Raw genomic sequence first — 15,391 nt, 5'->3', positions numbered from 1 at the left:
AAGAATAATTATTTTTATTGCAATACCATCTGCCATCTGAGGATCTCAAAGATTTTCCATTAATGAAATAACTCTTCTTGCATTACTGTCAGCTAAGTATGTAAAAAGGAAATAAGGGTTTAGAAAGACATACAACAACTTGCACCAAGAAACCTGTGGAAGAACCTATTCACATAATCAATTCTGGACTTCATGTGCTGCCTCCTAATCAAAAACCACTCTCACTGTACACTGCTGACAACTCCCCAAGTAAAAAGTTGTGTGCTCGGATTCCTGTGCTGGGTCCTGCCCAGATACCCTGAGCTGCTACAGTACAACAAAACTGACAAAAGAATGATCTGCTTCAGGTTCCTCTTGCTGAAGCAGGGTGCTGGCACAAGGCTGCGGAGATGCTCCTCCAGCTCAGCACAAGGCCTGTGAGCAGCGTGGCACAGGTCCCTGTGATCTGCATGCACTGCAATAGGATGTCTGGAACTATCTGGCACTGAGTAGGCCAATCTCCAACAATGCCGGCTGAACTAGCAATCATAACTGCAACTGCAGGAAGGACCACAGAATAAAAAGACTACGGGGCTTAACATCAAGACTGGCATACCATTAGAAGGCATGTTTAAAGCCAGGCCTCACGTAGAAATTACAGTAAGAAGCAGGAATTTAATATTTTGTGTCTAACTCACAAGAGTCTAACTTATATCCTGAGCACATAACGATAATCAAGCAGGAGAGTGCCAGATAGGTACTGCATCACACTGGAGATTAGGTTTTGCTTGCTAACAGTGTAATCAAAGAAAGGCATCCTTTAAAACCCATTTCTCTTTTGTAAACTATGGATAAACATTTACCTACAGGGGTGTTCCAAGTATTCATCAGTTAAAACTGCACCGCATTACTGATTTTTTACACATCTTTAAATTATGTGGGCATGAATCCCTAAGCACCGGTAAAGTTTCAGCAGTAATAACATGCTCCTAAAATTCCTGTGGAACTTGTAATTGGCCAAGACATTCTTCCTCAATTCCTCCATTAATCTGCTCTTTACTGCCTATATATGCTATTAACAGCTATCGTTTTCAGCCTAAACCACGCTACATTTCATTAGTGTGTCTTTTTGGTGTATAGGAAGTGTCTGCTGTTTTTTATTTTTCGTCTGTACTGCAACAAAGATGAGCTACTACAACCACTGTGAGATCAGCACGTGTCTCGAGAGTCTCTATAAAATACCTCTGCAGAATGCTTTAAAAAAATGGAGACCCAGCAGCAGGTTAATGACACCATAAATGCTGATCTTTGGCCCCCTAACCAATGGACTGAAATTTTGGTTCCAAGTCACAGTTTTGCTACAACATATAGTTAACTTCCATTCAGCCAAGCCAACAAACAACCATTTTTTTGTTAACTGTAATAGCTAGAACATATTAAAAAGGCCATGCAATAGCATTCACAGAACCATCACAACTGAAGGGAGCATAATTTACTGATTGAACATTAAATATGTCATAGATGGAAAAAAAGTACTAAATTACCACAGCAACCCTTTTACCTATAGCTAAGACATTACAGCCTGAACGACATGGTAGAGACCTCCAAGCAAGTTGCCCCATGATCTGAGTAACCTGACATCACACGGCTCCAAGAAATTAGGTTAGATCTACTTCGTTCCTTTAAGAATTTAGGAAACTAGGACAGCATATTCCCTTTACTCCGATAACCAGCAACTCCGTAATCAGCATAATTAAATAAAGGTCGTCATCTTTCCCTTGTGCAATTCATCGCTGAATTTCGGAGGCTGTCGGAGTCAGTGATGGAGGCAGAACTCTGTTAGTCACTGTTTGAGATAAGCCAGCCTGACCATCTCTCCCTTTACTGACAACTCTAAAATAGCATAAAACAAATAAGGGTTTTTTTCCCCTTAATGTTAAACTTTACCCTGCTTAGATCATTCACTTTAAAAAAATTATGCTTATATCATTTTCATTAACTATTTACACTAAGAAGGGAGGAACTTAATAGTATCTCATTGCCGGGTAAAGCGCTCTCTCTCTTTTTTTTTTTTTTTTGGTGCCAAGAATTCATAGCAGAAACATGCAACATCAGTGCCAGGTTTCCAAGTGCACACCTTGTATACCCAACCACTGCCTAAAGTCACGAACTAGTTCTTTTCTCCCCATTTTCCTTAGCTGGAGAGGATTTGGGCAAATGAGCAGATCACCAAAGTGATTGATTTTATTTTCTACTGAGCACAACAGAACCAGGGACAGTTGATTCAGCTTGTCACTGAAATTCCCATCTCCGCTGACAGTACGAACCTTTAAGAACAGTTCCACCTTTGCATATGAAGCAATCCCATGGCCAAAAAATCTGCAGTTTCAACATAAGGAAAATATACATTTCATTTAATGCATCCTTATCCGTTGAGTACTGCCTACAGGATATCAGCACCTGGCTCATGACCATCTGTAATAAGATAATGAATATCAAATATGAATTATCTTGGCCCACTCTCTGTTTCTGACTAATTTTTTCTTTTCCTGCAATTGCATTTTTCCCCGTTGATTAGTGCCAAACACAGCACCCTAAAAATATGGCTAGTCAAAAACTATGGTTTCTTTCTTTTTTGGCGTGGCAGGATAAAATTAACAATACCTACCAGTCTTTCAGTCCTCAGAATTTGATACAAATAAAATAAATCCGTAATTACTTTTTTTCCTTCCGCATTTCTGTCAGGCTTCTCAAAACAGGCTCTGTTACTCCTACACTGCTTCTGCACCTCCTCTTGAAGATGGTTCTCCCATACTTCGGTGTCAGCACGTGCTCCCAGAAGATGAAACATCTTCTCCAGGCAGTTCCTGTCCCCTGCAGGCCCCTGCTCCCAAAATCCTTCTATTTATGCCCAGTGGTGGGGACTGACCCTCGCTCCATTCCCAGAGTGGTTCCACGCTATAATCCTACTTCCTCCACCACCACCAGGAACGAGATGAGACAATTCAACCCCTACCTAAAATAAGCAAGTCCTCCTCTTCATCAACAGTGGCAGAGAGGGAGAAAAATAAAATTATACTATACAGCATGTCGAGACATCAGCTCACAGGCTCAGTGCCAACTAGGAGCTGCTTTAGTGTGGTCTTGAGCCTGCGCTAATATTTTACTCCACCTTGTAGCAGGGTTTGAACCCTGCTTGTGTCTGGTGCTCAGTACCAAATAAACCACACCCACATTGCTCCTAATCAACGCTAAGCACGAGCGGCAGCTCGCTGGTATTTGTCTACTATAGGCCATATGGACACACAGGGAACCTGCTGATGGGATGGGCTGTGGTGGGAGCTCTGCCTCCCACCTCAAAGAAAAAGAACTTAAAATCTAACTTAAAATAATTAATTTGTTACTAATTGCTGCTTAATTTGCCAGGAATCTCTCACCTGGGAAAATGCAATTAGATGGAACAGCTCTGCTACTTAAGTCCATGATAAAGTCAAATGGGGTATTTTTTCCTTCAAGAAGAAAAGAAAAAACAAAACAAAGCACAAGCTAATGCAAGGCCAGTTGAATTTCATAAATCAACCAGCTTTAGGAAATCTCAAAATATAAATGGGATTTTTCTTTTCCAACTTGTCAGCAGAAGCAAAGGCCCTGCCAACATAAACCATCAATGCATACTTGTCTGAGAAATTGTGACGCTGAAGTAAAACTTGGCTAGGACAGCAGTATATGAAACTGTGATATATTATTCTGCTGTACTGTAAGGGGAAAGTTAAGTAAATCAATAAATCTGATATCCATGAATGCAATTAAACATTTGGTTTTAATGAAGCTCAAAGCTATATTCATTTCTTAATAATAATAACAAAAAGCCCTATTACAATTGGAAGAAGAATGTAGATGTCTTTAGTTTGTAAGCAACTAATTACAGCAGAGGGCTGTCACACTTGCACACTGCATATTCACATTGAGTCTGTCTCTGTCAAGAGACACAGCAGTTCATGCCATATTTATGTGCTACTTAAAAATCTACAGGATTCATGAAGTACCTAGCCCTTGTGCCATGATGCAAAGCAGGTGTGTGAGTGTAGAGAGCCACACAACATGCATTTGCAAATGCCCATATGAGTGGGCCAATGTGGAAGATCACTCAAGTGATGAGCGTGCAATGAAGGCTGTCTGGGATAGCGAAGACATGTAGCATTTGTGGAAGACTAATCTAAGAGCGTGTCACTTCTCCACATACAAGGTACAATCGCACAGCTATACCACTGATTTCCATGAGGCTTTTGGCTGAATAGATAACAGAATTTCAACAAGGTGGCCCCAGAGTATTGTTATCCTGGTGCCTGTAATGGAGTTATAGCAGTTACTCAGTGTTGTGCTTCTCAACACCTCTGATATGAGAAGGTGACCTGTAAAGTGATAAGGCTTTTTTATTTATTTTTCCTATAAATCCTGCATTCCCAGGACTTTATTCAACAGACTCCCAGGCTTGTAAGCAAGTAAACAAGCAAAAGAGGAGGAAAACTGAAGTAATGACTGAAAACTTCAGTTTTAGTTTGTTTTTAGTTAGTTGCAAACAAATACTATTGGGGTAACTGAACAAGATCATCTCTGAAATGTTTTTCCAAGGGGCTATGTAGTCTTTAGATATTTTCAGAAAGCTTTAACTTAAAAAGACTGAGAAACACAGCCAATAGGACCTGGACGCCAGAGAGGGAGGTTCTCCTGTCTCCACCGCTGCCCCCAGGCAGCCTTGGATGAGCTATTCATCTCCCCGTGCATCAGCTCCCCATCTGTAAAACTGGGTAAATTGTATTGACTGCATATAATAATGATTTATTGGTGAAGAACATCACAGAAGATGAAGTACTACTATTATCCTTCCATACTGCCCGCCAGAATTCTATTAAAATAACAAGTCTGACCCAAATCAACACAGGCCAAAATCTCAAAAGGAAGTTAAAGCAGTAGCGTTATTGCTTTTACATATTGCAATAGTGGCAGAGTTGTTCTCACTCAGACACACCATTAGTCAAATAAACATGTTATTCTAGCCAATGCCTTACATTAATCTGAAAATCTATTCTATAGCACAGTGTGCAGAACGCAGTCATACCCAGAGACTACTGCAATGTGCAGTTAGGCATGTTAATCCTTTCTCTGTGCAAGACAGATTTGTCCAGAGTGAATGCATATTGGTCTGCAACTTTGATGCCTGGAATTTACACAGGGAGTTACTTGAATTGCAAGTGATAATGCAATTTCATGTCCAGCACTTGGGAGGTGAGAAATACTAATTGTGTCATCAGAGAAAGTGTCGTATGTGAGCTCAGTTTGCAGGGGGGGGCAAGAGACATCAAGAAGGATAACAGAGGAAAATGAAGGAGGAAAGCGACATTGGCATCAATGCCAATTTAGTGAGTATATTTTATAGCACTCAGCACTAAATGGTGTAATAGGAAGCTTGATTCAAACTCGCACATCACATTGTGGCTCATAAGCTTTTTCAAGTCGCAAAATGTACAGAAAAATTTTCAGTTTTCTCTTTTTGTAAGTGCTGACAGGACACAGACCTGGTGGGGAGGGGGCAGGCTTCAACAGCTGGGTAAGCCGTCTCTTCCACTTGTCCTTGCGGCACCAGTGACCTTTGGGGGATTATGGTACAACCCAAGGACAGTGCACATACAACTGTCAGACAACGACTGGACGTATCCAATGCTCATCTCAGATCAAAGAAGTGATCCAGGAGCTTTTAATGTTTTGAACAAACAGCAGAGAGAAGCTATTCAGCCCCAGGAGCTGAGTGCTTTCTAACATTAAGCTCAAAAACCTCTGGTAGTTTCATGGTCAGGTAACTTCCAAGCCATGCAAGATATTTACATGAACTAAATGCTCTTCAGAAAGCATGGAGAAAAGCACATATCTAAATCCTTGCTTTTCTCAGCCGGGATTTTCACCTAACCTCTCTTTTGGATAAAATCACCCCTTCTGTGAAGAAGCCACGCTTGAGGGGTTATGAGGAATTTAATTTTTTTCTCGTTGGCGTCCTACTTCCATTTCTTTTTTAAATAGTTGACGTCTGGAGTGTCATAATTAAATCCCCACTTCAGCTGACTGTGTCTAGGATGCAGCGAGTTCAGCCAAACCATTTGACAAATGGATGGTTCTAATATTGTCAGCCTTGTATAGCACAGCTATGTAATCCCATTAAAAATCACTACCTATTCAGTGGCCTTATCCCCATCACTGTCATCTTGGACACAGCACTTTTCAGTTGCCGATGAGGTTGGACAAGAACTAAATATTTTTGCATGAGTGTATGTGCTGATTATCTGGCAATTAGGTAACTTTCAGAGATTCTCAGGATTTTCCAGAGCGTTTAGGTGTTCTAGAAAGAAATGGCTTCCTGTGAGACTTGCGTCCTTAAAGCACTTCTGAGAACCCCTGTCAGGCTCCTACCACCAGGAAGGTCTCAGTGGATGGCTTTGTACCTGCCTGCACTACCTGCCAGCCCTTGAGCTTAAACATGTGGAGCATGGAGTTTGTGCTTCTCTTTAGGCTGTGATTTTGTACGCATATGCTAGCTTGTGCATGTGCAGAGAAAGTAATAGAGCAAAAAGCATTCAGGTGAACACAAATTTATGGTTGAAGAAGCATATGTGATGGCTAGAGGCCAAAATTATGTATGGAAGATTCACTTATTTGCTAATAAATTTGAAGAGTCTCTGAGCCAGATAAACAAACAGAAGGGTGTTTTCACAGGGCAGGAGGGAAATGACTTTGTTGTATCTTCACCTTCCCACGAGTTTTGACAATCTAATTGGCTTTCTTACCCAGATGGAACCGCCGGAAATCCTGATTATCCATTGTTCCCATTTCACGCACTGGGCATATATTGTCTCCTCCCTGCCACTCAGCTCTTCCTCCTCCAGAGAAGCTAGCAGGCTACAGATTATGGCATGATTACATTCTCCTCTAACCCGCATTTTAGGCGGCTATCAGTGTCAATCCAACTATTTACACCATTGCAATCCAGTGTGAAGTGAGACATGCTACTGCTATGTCTGAGAGGATGTAGCATAGCTGGAATATGTGAGTGTCTGTGTATAAGAGAACCGAGTCTGCTTCTCAGTTACCTTTATATCTCACCCTCTCTATCTGCCCGAAAATTGTAAACTAGTCAAACCTGTCTTAAGTGGATTTCGCACTTTATTCTTTCTGTAGCTCATGATAGGCAGACTAATCATGTCCTATTTATAAGCTAATAATGCCTCTCAAATGCTTAACCATGTGTCCAGACTATACGAAGAACTTTGTGATGATGTCAGGTCAGAGCCAAGCCACTCTCGCCCAGCATGCAGCCTCTGATTGTGGCCAGCAGCAGGGACTTAGGGGAAGAGTGCAAGAACAGCACAAGCATGCCCCAGCCTGTACTCCCAGCTCTGACACCCTGAGAGCTGGGGACATCCTTGGGTTTGATAGTCTTGGAGAGGCTTCCCTCCCCCCTCCAAACTGTCCCATCATGTTTTGAATCTATTGATGCTTCTGACATTGACAGCCACTTCTGACAGTGACTTCTACAGCTTCATTAGGTGATGAAGTACTGTTATTTGCTCCCAAGTTTCATATGATGCCTCTAATTTTGGGGTTATGAAACATATTCAGCAATTGCCCCCTACTCAGCATGGCATTAACCTAGTTTCACCATGCCCCCTTTCTCCGTCATCTCTTTTCAAAACTGACGAATCCTCATCCATTTTCTGTGCTTGAATAAAAGCTGCTCATATCTTTGATCATCACTTTTGCCCTTCTCTGTACCTTCTCTAGATACAATGCTTCCTTTTTTTGAGATGGGGATGGAGAGGGCACCACAAGAACTGCATGCAGAATTCAAGATGTGAGTGCAGTATGGAATTATTAAGTGGTAACGATGGCTTTTGTTCTATTCTCTATTTCTGTCTCAGTAATTCCTATGATCCTTTTTGCTTTTTGACTACTGCTGAGCACTCAGGCTTGAGAGCACTCTAAAATGTGGAATCTGTTCTTCGGGACTAGTTTCATGTTTTTTAATGAACTCTCCTAATCTGGGGGAAAAGACATGATTCCTACCCCTCCACACATGGAACGATGCCCAAGACGCCTGTCCAGTGAGAGTGGGAGGATATTAGGGCTCTGAGATTTCAATGAGCTAACAGCTTGCGCTTCCTTTCATTAGATGTTTTCAAGGCACTTAAAACTTTAGCCTCACACAACAGCCATGTGAGATAGGCAAGATTCATTAAATGAATTTCACAGATGGAGCAACTGAGACTGAAAAAGGCTGAGGGATTTGTCCAATTGACTTAGAAACTGTCACAAAGCCAGGAACAGACTCTCTGAGAACTAGACCAGTGTTTCCTTCCACTAGCTTTGGCTAGCGAAAGGGCTGCTCCCCAGGGACTGCCCCACCTAGGGCTCCTGGTCGTGCTCTGTCTGGTATCTTTATTCTTTCCCCCTGCAGCCTGCAGTCCTTTCCACGCGGTGGAAAAAACAAGAGTCCCTTCCCCAGCCAGTCAGGGACAAGGACACCCTCCCAGGAATCAAGAGCGGTGGATCGCAGCCTGGGAGACAGCTGGCTTTCAGGGACCCTCTCCTTCACCTCCAGCTGGCTTAGGCACCTCTCCAGACAGCACCCAGGCTTGCTGTTTAATCCCTTCCTTAGACATCCAGCTCTCCTGAGTCACTGTGCAAGGAAGTGGAGTGCCTGCCTTCACTCTTTTTGAATTCCAGCCTGAATATCAGATAAACTAAAATTAGTCTCAAGACACAGAACATCACTGTGTGACTGTGCTAGCTCTGAAACTCCTACATATTTTTCAAGTATCTTTTGCACCCTTACAAAGTTTTCATACACATAACTATCATTTCAAGCTATAATACCAGAGAAGTTGCCAGATAAGTAAGCTGTGAATTAGTTTGAACTGTCCTATTTCTTCTCATATTATTTCAGATTCGATCACGTGCAGTAAATCTTTCCACCTAAATTCTCAAGGGACATATTGATTGCTACAATAATATCTTATCAAAAATGTTTTGGTGGAAGAGGTATACTGTGACCTCTGGGCCTGATTCTGAAAGATGCTTAGAGCTCTCAGGACTTCACTGCAGGTACTTAGGATTTCATTCTACCTGGCCTTTTATTCCTAATTAGTTTTAATGAGAGGGCCTGGATGGTGAAAGGAGCTGGCAGTACATTATGTAGCCTTTCCACTAGACATCCCTGGCTCAAATCAAGCACAGATAATGACTGGAAGTTATTACTATTGGCTACCAAGCTGTGAAATGAGTTTTGTGGAGTAAGTGAACAGGCACTTTTATCACAAGACTATTATCACTCATGGACACTCTCCTGACTAGCCTCAGCAGTGAATGCAGCAGTTAAATGGGCACGGATACTGAGATATACCCTCATCCTCCGTTCTCCTGCTAGAGAAAAACATGCATTGATAGGGAAGCTTATGAAAGCTTGTACTGACAAAAATGCTGCTACACTTGTTCTGTGGGGAAGAAGTCTCATACTGTCAGCTTGTACTTTGGGAATTTATTTTCAACAGTGCCAGATGAGAGAAAAATGTCACTGTCAGCGTACGTTGCCTTGCCATATCTGGCTAGCTAATACAAGGAAATGACTGTGAGCACACTCTGTGAGCCTAAGGAGAGAATGAGTAAATTTAAGAAGAAAGAAAATGCATTTAATGCCGACAAGAGTCGTTTCTGTTGAGAGGTCTTCATTTTCTAAGTAGCTCTGGAACAAAACACAGAATCACAGAATGGTTTAGGTTGGAAGGGACCTCTGGAGATCATCTAGTTCAACCTCCCTGTTCAAGCAGGGTCACCTAGAGCATATTGCCCAGGATCACATCCAGACGGGTTTTGAATATCTCCAGGGAAGGATACTCTACCACCTCTCTGGGCAACCTGTTCCAATGCTCTGTCACCCTCACAGTGAAGAAGTTCTTTCTCAGGTTCAGGTGGAACTTCCTGTGCTTCAGTTTCTGCCCATTGCCTCTTGTCCTGTTGCTGGGCACCACGGAGAAGAGGCTGGCCTCATCCTCTTGACACCCCCCCTTCAGATACTTGTACACGTTGATGAGATCGCCTCTCGATCTTCTCTTCTCCAGGCTGAACAGGCCCAGCTCTTGCAGTCTTTCTTCCTAGGAGAGGTGCTCCAGCCCTCTAATCATCTTGGTAGCCCTCTGCTGGACTCTCTCCAGGAGTGCCATGTCTCTCTTGCACTGGGGAGCCCAGAACTGGACACAGTACTCCAGGTGAGGCCTCACCAGGGCTGAGGAGAGGGGCAGGATCACCTCCCTCCACCTGCTGGCAACACTCTGCCTAATGCACCCCAGGAGACCATTGGCCTTCTTGGCCACAAGGGCACACTGCTGCCTCATGCTTAACTTGTTGTCCACCAGCACTCCCAGGTCCTTCTCTGCAGAGCTACTTTCCAGGAGGTCAACCCCCAACCTGTAGTGGTGCATGGGATTATTCCTGCCTAGGTGCAGGACCCTGCACTTGCCTTTGCTGAACTTCATGAGGTTCCTCTCTGCCCACCTCTCCAGCCTGTCCAGACGCCTCTGAATGGCAGCACAGTCTTCTGCTGTGTTAGCCTCTCCCCCCGGTTTAGTATCATCAGCAAATTTGCTTAGGGTGCACTCTGTCCCTTCCTCCAGGTCACTGATGAATATATTGAACAAGACTGGACCCAGGACTGACCCCTGGGGGACACCACTAGCCACAGGCCTCCAACTTGACTCTGCGCCATTCACCACAACCCTCTGAGCTCGGCCATCCAGCCAGCTCTCAATCCGCCTCACTGGCCACTCATCCAGCCCACGCTTCCTGAGCTTACCTAGAAGGATGTGACGGGAGACAGTGTCCAAAGCCTTGCTGAAGTCCAGGTAGACAACATCCACTGCTCTGCCCTCATCCACCCAGCCAGTCATTCCGTCATAGAAGGCTATCAGATTGGTCAAGCATGATTTCCCTTTGGTGAATCCATGCTGACTACTCCTGATCACCTTCTTGTCCTCCAGATGCTTAGTGATGACCTCCAGGAGGAGCTGTTCCATCACCTTTCCAGGGATGGAGGAGAGGCTGACAGGCCTGTAGTTTCCTGGCTCCTCCTTCTTGCCCTTTTGGAAGAGTGGGGTGACGTTGGCTTTCTTCCAGTCCTCAGGCACCTCTCCTGATCTCCAGGACCTTTCCAAGATGATGGAGAGTGGCCTAGCGATAACATCCGCCAGCTCCCTCAGCACTCGTGGGTGCATCCCATCGGGGCCCATGGATTTATGGATGTCAAGTTTGGACAAAAGATCTCTAACCTGATCCTCCTCCACCAAGGGAGAGTCTTCCTTTCTCCAGCCTTCCTCTCTTGTCTCCAAGGTCTGGAATTCCTCAGGACTGGCCTTAGCAGTGAAGACTGAAACAAAGGCAGCATTCAGCGACTCTGCCTTCTCTGTATCCTTCGTCACCAGGGCACCCGCCCCATTCAGCAGCGGGCCCACGTTTTCCCTAGTCTTCCTTTTGCTATTGATGTATTTGAAGAAGGCCTTCTTGTTGTCCTTGACATCCCTTGCCAGATTTAATTCCAGCTGGGCCTTAGCCTTCCTTGTCGCATCCCTGCACGCTCTGACAACGTCCCTGTATTCCTCCCAAGTGGCCTGGCCCCTTTTCCACATTCTGTACACTTCCTTCTTCTGCTGGAGTTTGGCCAGGAGTTCCTTGCTCATCCAGGCAGGTCTCCTGCCTGCTTTGCTCAACTTCTTCCTCAGAGGGATGCACTGATCTTGAGCCTGGAGGAAGTGATGCTTGAATATTAACCAGCTTTCTTGGACCCCTCTTCCTTCTAGGGCCCTACCCCAGGAGATTCCCCTAAGTAGGTCCCTGAAGAGGCCAAAGTCAGCTCCCCTGAAGTCCAGGGTTGCAATCCTACTCATTGTCCTGCTCCCTCCTCGTAGGATCCTGAACTCCACCATCTCATGGTCACTGCAGCCAAGGCTGCCCCCAACCTTCACCTCTCCAACTAGACCTTCTTGGTTCGTTAGGACAAGGTCTAGCATTGCACCTCTCCTCGTTGGCGTCTCCACCACCTGAGTCAAGAAATTATCATCAATGCTTTGCAGGAACCTCTCTGACTGTTTGTGCCTAGCTGTGCTGTCTTGCCAACAGATGTCAGGGTGGTTGAAGTCTCCCATGAGAACCAGGGCCTGTGATCATGAGGCTACTTCCAGCTGTCGGTAGAAGGCCTTATCGACGACTTCCTCCTGGTCAGGTGGCCTGTAGTAGACCCCCTCCACAGTGTCACCCATGTTACCCTGCCCTTTAATCCTTACCCATAGGCTCTCAACTTGCTCTTCATCCACCCCGAGGCAGAGCTCCAGACATTCTAGTTGCTCCCTCACATAAAGAGCAACTCCACCATCTCGCCTTCCTGGCCTGTCTTTCCTAAAAAGCACATAGCCATCCATGACAGCATCCCAGTCATGTGAACTATCCCACCATGTCTCTGTCACTGCAATGAGATCATGGCCCTGCGACCGCACACAGATCTCTAACTCTTCCTGCTTATTCCCCATGCTGCGTGCATTGGTATACAGGCATTTCAGAGAGCCAGTCAAGCACGCAGGCTTCCCAGGAGAGGTGCAAGAGCATCCTCCATAGCCATGTCCCATGCTGTCTCCCCTGGCTGTATGCACCCGCTGGAGGCATCCTGACTTGAGCGGTGTTTTACTGACTCCCCTGCCACTATACCACTCCCCTTCCCCCATCTTGCCTAGTTTAAAGCCCTCCGTACCAGGCTGGCCAATCTGTTGGCAAAGACACGCGTGCCCCGCTTGGTAAGGTGGATCCCATCGCTCCCCATCAGCTGTTGATCTTCAAACAGGGTCCCATGGTCATAGAAACCAAAGCCCTGTTGCCAACACCAGTGGCGCAGCCAGCTGTTAACTTGGAAAACTCGTCTACTCCTCCTCCTGTCCTTCCCCCTCACAGGCAAGATTGAGGAGAAAACAACCTGGGCTCCCAGACCCTTCACCACCCTTCCCAGAGCTCTGAAGTCCCGTTTGATGGTTTCCAATTTGCCTTTCGTGTCATTAGCACCCACATGGAAGATCAGCAGAGGGTAGTAGTCCGATGCATGGACAAGCCTTGGCAGTCTTTCCACGACATCTCTTATTCGAGCCCCTGGCAGGCAACAAACCTCTCTGGACAAGAGATCAGGTCGGCAGATAGGTGCCTCTGTCCCCTGCAGCAGGGAGTCACCCACAACAATCACTCGCCGTTTCTTCCGGGGGTTCCTGCACGGCACAGGGTCTGCCAGGCCAGTGGCCTCACTTGGAGCCATGCCCAGCTCCTCCTCAGCTTGGAGGGCACTAAACTTGTTCTTCAAGAGTAAGTCTTGAGGAAGAGCAAGAGCCTTTCTCCTTCTACGAGAGGTCACCAGCTTCCAGCCCTCTTCCTTTACACACAGTGCTGAGCCCTCTGACAACTCCACTGCAGTGGGGGCAGGGGACTCCCGGAGCTGAACAGTCTCCGAGAACGCCCTGTCAATCTCCCACTCATCCTCTCGGATGCTATGCAGCCTACTAACTTCCTCCCGTAACTCCTTTATCTGGTGACACAACTGGTCAACCACAGCACACCTCGCACAGGAGAGCTGACTGTCAGCCCAGGCCTCGCGGAGAGGCCCCAGGCACTGCCTGCAGCCTGACACCTGCAGAGCTGCATCTGCTGTCTGAGGGTCTGTCTGGGTTGAAGCCTCAGACACAGCCGATGCAGCACCTCCAGCAGCCACTGGGGAACGTGCTCTGCGGCGTGTCATGACCATGCCCTGGGGAAGGACACACCACTGTGCAAAATGGAGAGGTGCCTTCTTTGCCTTCTGGCACCCTTCTGCACAAACTACTGCGTCTGTTCACTGCCTCTGTTAGCTGCACTCTGGGAGCTGCAGTCTAGGCCTGGCTCTTATATAGGCCTCTGCCTAGCAGTGACTCACAAGGGTGCTTGACCCACCCAATCAGGAGCCACCTGAAACAAAAGCCCCAACTCCCTCTGACCAGGGCAGCCCAGGGAGCTCGTTAGCAGCAGCCCCACCTAGCTAGAACTTCCCAGGAGAAGTTAAGTCAAGGTCCCCTGCAGGAGTCCTTGCCCAGCTCTCCCTTCCTGCTAGCAGCAAGCACCGTCTAGTTCCTCGGGGGTCCCCAGAAAGTCTCCACAACTTCCAACAAGGCCCACAAAAGGCCCAGGCAGAGCCCAGACACTGTCGTGCAAACTGCTGCGTCTGTTCGCTGCCTCTGTTGGCTGCGCTCATTGGTACAGACCCTGTTTCACACAGGGCAGATTTTCCCTACCTCTGTGGACTGTGCAGCAATGCAATCGCTTTACCAGTGACCAAAATACTGAGAGCACTGCACTATTTTTCCGCACGCTGTGAGAAGGACTGGCTAATGCTGACTGCCGTAGCCCCTAGAATGGGTTAATTAGAGGAAGCTTGCAGAAGATGCCAGACGCATAACCAAGCACCCACAAAAACCTCTCCTTGTTGGAATGCACCCCTGGAACCTCCCAGCCATAGCAAGAGGGTCCCTCCAGCAGGGAGAGGAGTCCTGGTAGCAAATGGTTTATTCTCTCTGCTGCTATTCGTCCCAGAGCTCCCGTATAAAGGGCCTTGACAATACTACTGTCACAGAAAATGTAAAATCAAGGGAAAAAAGACTCCAGCTACTCATGCTGTTTGCAGATAAATTAAACAAACCCAGAAAAGGTTGAGACAGCTGGAAATCTGACAGGAAAACTGGGCTTTCCAGGGAGAACTCTAGAGCCAATTTACAGTTAATTACTGTGATTTGGAACAGCTCTGTGAGTAAATACCACTCTCTGATTGTCCAAGTAAGGAAGATAATTGTTTCCTGAACTGTGGCCATTGTATATTTAAAACATTGTCAGCCCCTTCCTTTCTCAAACTCTGAAGAGATTTTGCTTTCAACAATGTGAATGTTACTTTTCTGTTAACAAGTAGCTAAAATACTAATGCTAAACATCATACCTGCCATGAACACAATTTATTGAGCTGCACAGCCGCATTTAGAAGCAGTTCTCCTAATGCTGCCGGATGATGCACGAGTTCCTGCCCTTACTAGCAGAGCAGCTCAGAGGACTGGACAGCCTAAACATACAGCAAGCACCATGCTGCCCGAAAAGCACATAGACCAGTACGGGCAGTAGGACTTTGGGCGGGGGGGGGGAGGGGGGGACACATGGACAACCCCAATATTGCATCATCTTTTCTATTATCCTCTTCCAGGCAACTACAGGGAAAAGGCTTTTACATAGACTGTAGTAACATTTAACAAATATATATTGGTACACT

The 15,391-nt window shown here is 45.9% G+C and overlaps 1 protein-coding gene across 1 annotated transcript in view; it reads right to left on the bottom strand.

Annotated features, from left to right (window-relative positions):
• Positions 1-15,391, bottom strand: part of ADAM12 (ADAM metallopeptidase domain 12) — a 207,543-nt gene that overhangs the window by 80,001 nt on the left and 112,151 nt on the right. The gene's annotated exons all lie outside the window — the stretch shown is intronic.

The sequence above is a fragment of the Struthio camelus genome, chromosome 7 (assembly GCF_040807025.1).
Source record: "Struthio camelus isolate bStrCam1 chromosome 7, bStrCam1.hap1, whole genome shotgun sequence".
NCBI classification, from domain to species: domain Eukaryota; kingdom Metazoa; phylum Chordata; class Aves; order Struthioniformes; family Struthionidae; genus Struthio; species Struthio camelus.
The sequence above is the reverse complement of the archived record's forward strand: the minus strand, read 5'-3'. Positions and strand labels throughout refer to the sequence as shown.